General features: G+C 37.3%; 1 protein-coding gene across 1 annotated transcript in view; it reads right to left on the bottom strand.

Moving 5' to 3' along the window:
* PLA2G4A (phospholipase A2 group IVA) overlaps nucleotides 1–1,527 on the bottom strand; it is a 171,162-nt gene extending 169,635 nt beyond the window's left edge. The window contains exon 1 of the mRNA XM_040263791.1: nucleotides 1,402–1,527. The gene's annotated coding sequence lies outside the window, so the exon portion shown is untranslated. The remainder of the gene's footprint in view (nucleotides 1–1,401) is intronic.
* Nucleotides 1,528–8,750: the final 7,223 nt, after the last annotated feature.

Here is an 8,750-nt window from a genome sequence, read left to right on the forward strand (position 1 = left end):
TGTGGGATGAGCTTTATCAGGTACTGTTAGCAAGAAGCTGATAAATGTAAAATGTAAAAAAAAAAAAGAAAAAATTAACATTGCAAGTCACTTTTGAGATATTTTTCATTTATGTTTAATTGAGAAAAGGAAAATTATTAAATAGATTTCTTAGTTTCTTGACCCATGAAATGTGCTTCCCCTACAGGAAGTTTGTAAAGCAGTTTTGAGCAAATGCAGGTTAAACACTTCTCTGTGCATTTCACAATTATTGCTTAAATGAAAATTTAACTCTTTCTTTGCACAATGAAAGAACCAAATACCTGTTGTTTAATCCCAATATTCAATTTGATCAGCAAGGTTTAGAGATATCTGGAATATAATTTTAAAACTCTTAAGCAAGATTTGCTTCATTACTCTTCCCTGCAAACCTCTCTTAGGCCACAATTTCAAATTTGTGCAACAAACAGAAATCAAACAAAACAGAAATTCCCCTTGAATCCAAAAGGTTATGCATGCAAATATCATAGGTTGAAACTGACATACATCCAAATGGTCTGCCTCCAGTATGCTCCATCTCCCTTAGATGAATAAGTGCTTACGTCATCAACCAACCTGAAGACCATTTCTTGTTTTACTTTTTGAGGTCATTTCTAAGACTAAAATGAATACAGTATAGGAGACTTAAATAAGTTAAACCACTATCATTTCAAATCCAAGTGGCTTTTTTATTTTTTTTAATGAATGCTTTCAATACGAAATTACTAAAATAGTTTCACACTCAAAACTTAACTTTCTTATTTGAGCAAATCTTTTCCACATCTAGTTTCAAGCTCTGCCCTCTTGGCATGTCCAATAACTTAGAAGGACGAATCAGAAGGCCAGTCATTGTACAATTAGTTTTTCAATGTTGTCCGTCTTTTCGCGTAACACTGCTACACATTAAATACCCGGGTACGCTTTGCATAAGTAACCGAAATGACCATTTTTCAATTAAACCTTAAATGAGTCGATTAATTCCTTCGCTAAAGATCCTCAGGGCTGTCAAACAGCAGGTTGCTCGAGGATGGGCATTGGCCACAACCTCACGTGGAGCTCTAGCTAGAATCACTCGCCGCGGTTCTGAACGTTAGCTTTCTTTCCGGGCTGTAAAAGAAGGAAACGCCTTATCTCGGACTCCACAGCGCATCTAGCCCTCGGAAAGCAAACTGGCATTTGTTAGAAGGAAATTAAGGTCCCCCGATCTGTGTCTCATTGCAAAAGGCAGAGGGCATGCAGACTTTCGAGAGAGCGATGACTCCTAGCCTTCCCTCCGTCCCTTCTTCCTTCCAAGCAAGGTAGAAACTAAAAGTTAGCGAGAGTGGGAGAGAGACCTGGAGCGAGCGGGGGTGGGAGTAGGGAGAGAGTAAATAGATTGCTTACAGTTCCCAGAGTTACAGTGAGATCCTTCGGGCTCCTTTACGCCTCTAGTTTTCGGTCGGGATCCTTTCTTAGCCCGGGACCACAGAGAAGTTCAAGTCTTATCCTTGGTAGGAGGGGCTAAAATGTGGGCTGGTTTCCTTTCGTCTTTGCAGATGCCTTAAGGTGGAATTAAAAAGGAAGGGAGGGAAAGCGCTGTTCTTGGAGGAGCTAACATCTTAAATGTAAACGTTTACTGTTTAGAACTAGGAGGCTGAAGTCAGCCAACATGCACAAGTAAAATGTAAGTTAACCAGTTCTAAATTTCGTGGATGCTGTGTACGCGTGTGTGTGTTTGAAAACACTTCTTGTCCTTAAGTAGCTACTGCTTCCTCCTTTTTTTTCTAAACAAGAACTCAATTGAAAAGATGAATAACCCAGAGCATTTTTTTTTCCTCTTTACAAAAGCAAAGTTTATAATGATCCTAAAATATAGGCTACACATTTTGGAGATGAACTATTAGACCACTTTAAAAATGAAATCCATTTAAATATTTCCTCCCCAAACACCAAAGGCCAGTTCATAACCACGTGTTTGTAACTTTAAGGTTAAAGACATACCAAAGAAGTGTAATACAGATGTTGAGATTTAGGGGGGAAAAAATCAAATCAGGTTAAATAAAAAATATGCAAAGTAAATTCAAATACCTGATGTCACTGTAACAAAGAAGGTATATAGATTAAATTTATCCAAATTCCATAAGAATCAATTAGTGTCTTTAAAGACTGACCTATTCATTTAGTATATCTTGCTTTTCAAACACGGGATCTTCTAATGTGGTCTTTTTAAAATTTATTTTTAATTGGAGGATAATTGCTTTACAATGTTGTGTTGGTTTCTGCCATACAACAGTGTGAATCAGCCACAAGTATACATATGTCCCCTCCCTCTTGAAACTTGCTCCCACCGGCTATTGCATCCCACCCCTGGAGGCTGTCACAGAACACCACGTTGCGCTCCCTCTGTTATACAGCAATTTGCCATTAGCTATCTATTTCACGTATGGTAGTATGTATGTTTCAGTGCTATTCTCTCAGTTCATCGCACTTTGTCCTTCCCCACTGTGTCCATAGCTTTTTCTCTATGTCTGTGTCTCTACTGCTTCCCCGCAGATAGGTTCATCAGTATCATTTCTCTAGATTCCATATATGCGTTAGTATATGAATTTTGTTTTTCTCTCTGACTTCCTTCACTCGGTATAACAAGCTCTAGGTTTTATCTTTCATATTGAGCACACTCTTTTAAAACATTTCCAAAGAATATAACTTCTGTAGATGCCATCATTAAATATTCTGGAAAATTATTTGCTTTCTGTAGCCCAAGATCCAACTTCTTTTTGTCTTGATTTTCTCCCATAAATTCAAACTGCTATATCATCAATCTATCCTTCCTAAAAAAAAGGTCTGTGGTGTCTCAGAAAGTCAAGATCTTTTTCTTTCCAAAGAAGATTCTGAATTTCTGAAGGTTAAGTATGCTAAGTAGAGGAACAGAGAGCACACTACTATTTTTTCTTTTTTACCTTTTTCCCAAGGTAAAAAAAAAAAAGAGTATGTTTTTCATGGCATACATCCTAAGACTCTTGTGAAGAAAGACTCCTCTGAAAAACAGCTTCACCATGCTCAGATCAGTTTGATAATAAAAAATTGTACTTCAGGATTTGGAGGGGATAGCCAACAGTGTGTAACCTGTTAGAGATAAAAGTTTTGATTCTGTCGTTCAGTCGCTCAGTCGTGGCTGGCTCTTTGCGACCCACGGACTTCAGTGCACCAGGCCTCCCTGTCCTTCACCATCTCCCGGAGTTCACCCAAACTCATGTCCACTGAGTTGGTGATGCCATCCAACCATCCTGTCTTCTGTCTTCCCCTTCTCATCCTGCCTTCAATCTTTCCCAGCATCAGAGTCTTTTCTAATGAGCCAGCTCTTCGCATCAAGTGGCCGAAATTTTAGAGCTTCAGCTTCAGCATCAGTCCTTCCAATGAACATTCAGGACTGGTTTCCTTTAGGATGGACTGTTTTGATCTTGCAGTCCAAGGGACTCTCAAGAATCTTCTCCAACACCACAGTTCAAAAGCATCAATTCTTTGGCACTCAGCCTTCTTTATGGTCCAATTCTCACATCCATACATCTTTAAAAACATTTAATCAAAAAAAGTTTTGATTAAATGCTTTTAAAGAGAATTTCAGGGTATGTTATGATTAGGGTTAAAACATATGGGGAGGGCTTCCTTGGTGGTCCAGTGGTTGAACTGCTGTGCTTCCACTGCAGAGGGCACGGTTTTGATCCCTTACTGGGGAGCTTCCACATACTACACAGTATGGCAAAACAAGCAAACAAAATGTATGGGCAAGTGAAGCAACTGACAAAGAATTAATCTCAAAAATAAACAAGCAGCTCATGCAGCTCAATTCCAGAAAAATAAATGACCCAACCAAAAAATCAAAGAACTAAACAGACATTTCTCCAAAGAAGACATACAGATGGCTAAAAAACACGTGAAAAGATGCTCAACATCACTCATTATCAGAGAAATGCAAATCAAAACCACAATGAGGTACCATTTCACACCAGTCAGAATGGCTGCTATCAAAAAGTCTACAAACAATAAATGCTGGAGAGGGTGTGGAGAAAGGGAACCCTCTTACACTGTTGGTGGGAATGCAAACTAGTACAGTCACTATGGAGAACAGTGTGTGATTCCTTAAAAAACTGGAAATAGAACTGCCATATGACCCAGCAATCCCACTGCTGGGCATACACACCAAGGAACCAGAATTGAAAGAGACACATGTACCCCGGTGTTCACTGCAGCACTGTTTACAATAGCCAGCATATGGAAGCAACCTAGATGTCCAGTGGCAGACGAATGGATAAGAAAGCTGTGGCACATATACATAATGGAATATTACTCAGCTATTAAAAAGAATGCATTTGAATCAGTTCTAATGAGGTAGATGAAACTGGAGCCTATTATACAGAGTGAAGTAAGTCAGAAAGAAAAACACCAGTACAGTATATTAATGCATATATATGGAATTTAGACAGATGGTAATGATGACCCTCTATGTGAGACAGCAAAAGAGACACAGATGTAAAGAACAGACTTTTGGACTCTGTGGGAGAAGGCGAGGGTGGGATGATTTGAGAGAATAGCATTGAAACATGTATATTACCATATGTGAAATAGATCACCAGTCCAGGTTCAATGCATGAGACAGGGTGCTCAGGGCTGGTGCACTGAGATGACCCTGAGGGATGGGATGGGGAGGGACGTGGGAGGGGGTTTCAGGATGGGGAATACATGTACACCCATGGCTGATTCATGTCAACGGGCAAAAACCACTACAATATTATAAAGTAATTAGCCTCCAATTAAAATACATAAATTAATTTTTTTTTAATGTATGGGCAGATGTTTGCCTCTTTCCACCCTTACTAAATCAGGCTGACTTAACTCCATCCTTATAGTGAATAATCTACTCCAGATATGTCTCTTCCTCTCTGGAATGGATGTCAGATCACCTCCCATTGCCCACATTCTATTCAGTTTGGCTCCCTACCTATGATCTCATTGTTTACATAGACTCTTTGATGAATGATGCCTATTCAAATTGGCTATCCTCACTTTGTCCTAGTTCCTCCAAAAATATTTCCGTTAGCCTACTAGTTCCAAGAATCTCCACCTTAGGTAATACAGTCCCTGCTTTCATAGCCTGTCTCAATATATAGGATGAATTAGGTGTGAAGACTGTTATTCATCCTATGTACTGGGCCTGCCCATCAAGGTTTGTTAGAAGGAATATAGGTTTGTTAGAAGGAATATAGGAATATATTGAAACTGAGCAATATTGTATGTAGCAGCCTCTTTAAGTCCAATCCCACCTTATGCATTATTACTAGTCATTAAGTTTCAGATCCTTTACCATTAGTTATGGAAATTTTGAAAAATTTAGACAGAAGATAATAAGGTAATTTAATCACTAGATAAGTAAACAAAAAGAACAGCCTAAGAACTTGCTGAATTAACTACAAGAAAGTAGTTACTTATCAAAATCCATGGCTTAAAAGCAGAAAAGAAGACTGATGTTTTCATGACTGATTTTTCTTCCTTTAATGCGCAGTCGCTTTCTATTCTCTTTTTCACGACTTCTACTTCACCTTTCCTATATTCTATGCACATGAAAATGATCAGTCTCCCATGACCTTGGGCTTGAGGAATAGGTACTATATGATAGTTTAATCCATACATCCAATGAAAATTGTTAGCCAACACAGGATGCTTTTAGAGAGACCTGAATAGAGGACTCTAATACAGATTGCAGATAGAATAGAGAAGGTTCTAAATCGTCACCAGTGAACCAATTTACTTATAATAATATGTCCCTCTCGTATACTGCTTCACTTGGGTCTTCTACTCCATATTGTAACAATAGTGATAGTAAAACAATAAATTGGTATTGTCACTGTTTATCTGTCTGTGAATATAATTAATGAGTCATTCCTCTCTTTATGTATTAACAAAATCAAGTTAATAAGACACCCCAATCAAAGAAAATGAAAGTAATTCTCACTTGTGAATTTTTTTGGCATCCAGCTAATTAACTCCCATCTTTCATTCAGACTGCCACAGAAACTAATCTCCTAGCACAACTTTCTCTACTAAAATAATCCTACTTATTCTGCCAGGCTTACCTCAATTATACCTTGTCTGAAAAGTTTCTCTACCCACTCCCCTTTCCAGCAGAATTATTCTTTCAATTTCAACATGAACACTTACTAAAGCACTATAAATTTGCATCACACTTGGCTGTCTAAGAAAAAATATTTTATGCTGGTAAAATATGCTCATAAAAAATATTTATGATGGTAAGAAACAGACCTTTACTTTAGTAAACCCCTTTTCCACACAAAGTCTATAACATATTAGGAGCTCAAAGGATGTTTGTTGAATTTGTTATTGATGGTATTAGGTTCAAAGACGTCTTAAACCTAACACCCAATTAGCACCCTACTTGTCACTGCCATTTTCATCATTATTAAAGAAGAAAATGTTAATTTTTTAATGCCCCTACGTTGTTGTTGTTTAGTTGCTAAGCCATGTCTGATTCTTTGTGACCCCACAGACTGTAACTGGCCAGGCTCCTCTGCCTACGGGACTTTCCAGGCAAGAGTACTGCAGTGGGTTGCCATTTCCTTCTCCAGGGGATCTTCCTGATCAGAGATCAAACCTGTGTCTCCTATATTGGCAGGTAGATTCTTTACTGCTGATCCACCAGGGAAGCCCTATGTCCCCCACCACCACCCACCACGTGCGCACGCGCGCACACACACACACACACACACACACTAATAAAATTCCTGGAAATATGAAGATAATCAGAGACAAGGATGAAATGAACCCTACTTAAATATATATTTACAATTAATTTAAAAATTAGATATCATGGGAGTTCTCTGATTGCCTAATGGTTAGAATTCTGAGCTTTCACCACCGTGGTCTGGGTTCAGTCCCTAGTCAGGGAACCGAGACTTTGCAGGGTGCAGCCAAAATAAATCAGTATTTTTAAAAATACATAAAAATTAAATGTCATGATGAAAGCATAGATCTAGGGAGAGTATATTTATGAACAATAAGAACTCTATTTTAATAGCTAAATACCTACTAGAGGTTATCATCTATACTTTCAATGTACATTTACTGTACCCATGTTTGCATCAATATTTTGACCTAAAAAATGGAAGTGATATTTTTCTCTCAATTACTATTTTTTTAATTGAACACGTTAGGGAGATTATTACTACTTTATGAAACTTTCCTCCTCAATGGTTTTTTAAAATATATTCAGAGGACTATACCAGATAATAGTATTGCATTACCGACACAATAGACATGAGTTTGAGCAAACTCTGGGAGCTGGGAGAGGACATGGAAGCTTGACATGCTACAGTCCATGTGGTTGCAGAGTCGGGCATGACTTAACAACTGAATGACAACAACACCACCAGATAAAGCAGCAGTCATATCATTGTTGCTCCTTATCTAGAGCCAGTGCTGGGCCACGTGCTTTGTTTCATCACTACACTTGCACTATCATTAACCACCATATTAAATTAGGCATTATTGTCCTTATTTAGAACCCTAAGCACACAAAATCAGTAGTGAAGCCAGGATTTCAATCCAAGCCTGTCTGACAATTATTTCAGTGTATCATGCCATCTCTTATAGCAAGTATTGTTTGACCATGTTTTCAGCCTATTCCAAGTCAGTGAAACCCCTGACTTACAAATTTATGTTGTACAAATGGAGTCATATTTTCAGTGATTAATATGACTTAATACACAGTAGAACATGTTCAGGAACTTTTGACAAAACCAAGTCATCCTAATTCATTTGACTTACTTGTGGCAATAATGTACAAGCTATTTTCTTCTCTTCAAGATCCCACTAAATTTGGTAAAGTAAGCTTATGTCTAATTTCAGCCTTTCTGTCAGAATGGGCACAAACCCAGTCACACAGCTCAGAAACTGACTTGCAGACACTTTATAGGGATTTAAAAATTCTTGTGCCTCTGGAATTTAAATGTACTGGCAGTCATGCAAGAGGTTGAATCCATGTCTTTTGCTTTGAAGGTAATCTTGATTAGGAAGAATTACTGCTAAGCAAATGTCCAGAGTTCCTCAATTAACTGAGCTCTGATGATGTCAGTAGAGGGTTTCCATTAGAGAATGGTAACAGCATTTCTATATTTATGTTTATAAAACCTGTGACTAAGCATCTCAAAAGCACTTTTGCTATTTGACTTTTTAAATATATTGTCAAGACCAACATTTTCTTTTTGGAAAAATATGTTTTCATTCATTCTTTACATATATATAAAGAATGAATCTATATATATATATAGAATCTATATATATATAGTCTTTCTCTGATTGGAAATACAACAAAGACAACTCTTGATCTTCACCCAAATAACAAAAATAGTCACATAACAAATTTTAATTTCATTACTTTTATAATTTAGCCTTAAAGTCCAGTTAGTTCCAACTTTATTTTTTCAGATAGAGTAAAATTTGATCATTTATAACCACAATAACAAAAATCCAGAAGTTATAAAAAAAAATTTCTGCTAATCTAACTCATTCCAAATTAACAAAATGATCCAACTGTTTTCTACATATAGACAGGACTATTAAAGAAAACAGTGCTGATGCAACAAATTTAAACATTCCCTAATTAATACCCTACTGAAGTATTTTTGCTTTCCTGAAAATAGCAGTGGTCCAGTAATTGAATTAAAAATAAAATTTTAGAC

The sequence above is a fragment of the Oryx dammah genome, unplaced genomic scaffold, assembly GCF_014754425.2.
Source record: "Oryx dammah isolate SB20612 unplaced genomic scaffold, SCBI_Odam_1.1 HiC_scaffold_21, whole genome shotgun sequence".
Classification (NCBI taxonomy): Eukaryota; Metazoa; Chordata; class Mammalia; order Artiodactyla; family Bovidae; genus Oryx; species Oryx dammah.